Here is a 2,293-nt window from a genome sequence, read left to right as displayed (position 1 = left end):
CTTCCGCCCATTTCTTTAAATCCTTTCCACCCCCCTTTCCCCCCCTCAATCCCCTTTCCCCCACCCTTACCCTTCCAATCTTTTCCCCCCTCCCGCCCCCCCCCCCCCCCCCCTCCTTCCACATAAACCCAGTACGAGCCAGTGATCCAGAAAGGCCACGAGAAGCTGCTCCACCACATCATCCTGTACTACTGCGAAGGCAGCCTCCCCGACTCCCGTGTGGGCTACGATTTCGCTTGCTACCATCACACACCAAGAGACTTGCACGGCTGTGAGCATGTCTTTGTGGCCTGGGCTCAGGCGCGGTTCGTCCATTGAGCGCGGTCGTGCAGTGCCGCCCAAAATGTTAATGGTCTATTACGTAAAACACCTACAATAACAAAATAAAAGACGCCAGAAACAAACACTAGCCAAATAGTATATCAAAATACGTTTCTCACTGGCGCCGTAACTGTCATTTCTGTGTCTATAGCGCCGTAAAACATCTACTATGCCATGCCAAAGTTCATGCGCTGTATCTATGCATAGCAGGATATTCAACAGTGGAAACCTGACCTATAAATCGCTCTTTGGGGTAACCCAAGCGATGACGACACTCGTAGCGAGTTTTGCGGTACATTAATATTAAGAAGACGGCACATCTCAATTGTGCTCCTGCCGAATAGTGCCGAAACATAGCCCACAGTAGGCAATCTGAAAATAAACGCGATAGACTGTGCACTATTCTATGCAAAAATTATGTCAACCCCGGAGCAATCCAGCGGAGTGCTCAAGTGAATTGTGATTGGTTCATTGTCTTGCCGCTATTTTAAGTGACTCTGTGACCGTAAACCTGAGGTAGGTGAACGTGACACACTTATGAGTTGTGCTTTTGAACGGTTTTGTAGTGGAGTGGTGAAAGGTATTACTTGAGTGTTCAGTTTTAAAGCAGGATGAATGAAATTGACGCTTAACTAACGAGCAGATTTAGTTCTAAAAGTCAAAGCCACAAGTAAAAAGAATGAAAATAGAATCATAAGGTTCTCCCTCACCTAACCAAAGATCCTAAAATTATACACCATCTCATTTACAATGCCCTTGACTATCGTCAACCTAAGATAGCTTAATTGTGCACGCCCACTTTTTAGACCCACGAGCCGCCCCTGCCTGGGCTATAGGAGGACAGGTAGGTTGTCTATCTATCTATCTATCTATCTATCTATCTATCTATCTATCTATCTATCTATCTATACACACACACACACATATATTATATATGTTTATCTAAAATGTATATCCATATGTCTATCTGTCTGTCTAAAATATCTATCTATCTATCTGTCTTTCTATCTATCGCCTGCTACCATCACCCTCCCAGGCAGGGACTTGCACGGCTGTGAGCATGTCTTTGTGACCTGGGCAATAGGAGGGCAGGTAGGTTGTCTATCTATCTATCTATCTATCTACCTATCTATCTATCTATCTATCTATCTATCTATCTATCTACCTATCTATCTACCTATCTATCTATCTGCTATCTATCTATCTATCTATCTATCTATCTATCTATCTATCTATCTATCTATCTATCGCCTGGTACCATCACACACCCAGAGACTTGAACGGCTGTGGGCATGTCTTTATGGCCCGGGCAATAGGAGGGCAGATAGGTTGTCGGGGTTTGTTTTTGGCTGGGTTTTTTTTTTTTGGGGGGGGCGCATGTGCAACGATGGGAAAGGCTGAGACATTTGTTGCTTTTGCTGTTGCTGTTGTTGTAGTTGTTGTTGTTGTTGTTGTTGTTGTTGTTGTTGTTGCTGCTGCTGCTGTTGTTTTTCAATGAGTTTTGATTGACAAACACATATTATCAATCTATCTATCTATCTATCTATCTATCTATCTATCTATCTATCTATCTATCTATCTATCTATCTATCTATCTATCTATTTATCTATCTAACTATCGCCTGCTACCATCACCCACCGAGGGACTTGCACGGATGTGGGCATCCCCCTCCCACATTTTCGGTTCTTTACACTCTCCCCCTCCCCCGGACCTTTACACACCACCCTCCAGGGCCCAGTACACCCCATCTCCCTCCGTCCCTCCCTCCATCCACACCCACACCCACACCCACAATCACGAACATGAGAATAAGTTACACTATCTATCTTCCCAATGTGACGGGCCTTTGCCGACCCTCTGATTGCTGGTCAGTCCATGGGCACGGCCGAAGACCCAGGCTACTTCAAGATGGAGACCCCCTCCTCCTCCCACCCCCACCCCGGTCCTTTATACTCCATATCTCCTCCTCCT

At 45.5% G+C, this 2,293-nt stretch overlaps 1 protein-coding gene across 1 annotated transcript in view; it reads left to right on the top strand.

Moving 5' to 3' along the window:
- Positions 1–2,293, top strand: part of LOC106011129 (DBH-like monooxygenase protein 1 homolog) — a 20,457-nt gene that overhangs the window by 10,601 nt on the left and 7,563 nt on the right. The window lies entirely within an intron of this gene.

Source organism: Aplysia californica, unplaced genomic scaffold, assembly GCF_000002075.1.
Source record: "Aplysia californica isolate F4 #8 unplaced genomic scaffold, AplCal3.0 scaffold00061, whole genome shotgun sequence".
In the NCBI taxonomy this organism is placed as follows: domain Eukaryota; kingdom Metazoa; phylum Mollusca; class Gastropoda; order Aplysiida; family Aplysiidae; genus Aplysia; species Aplysia californica.
This window is presented reverse-complemented; position numbering and strand designations above follow the sequence as displayed.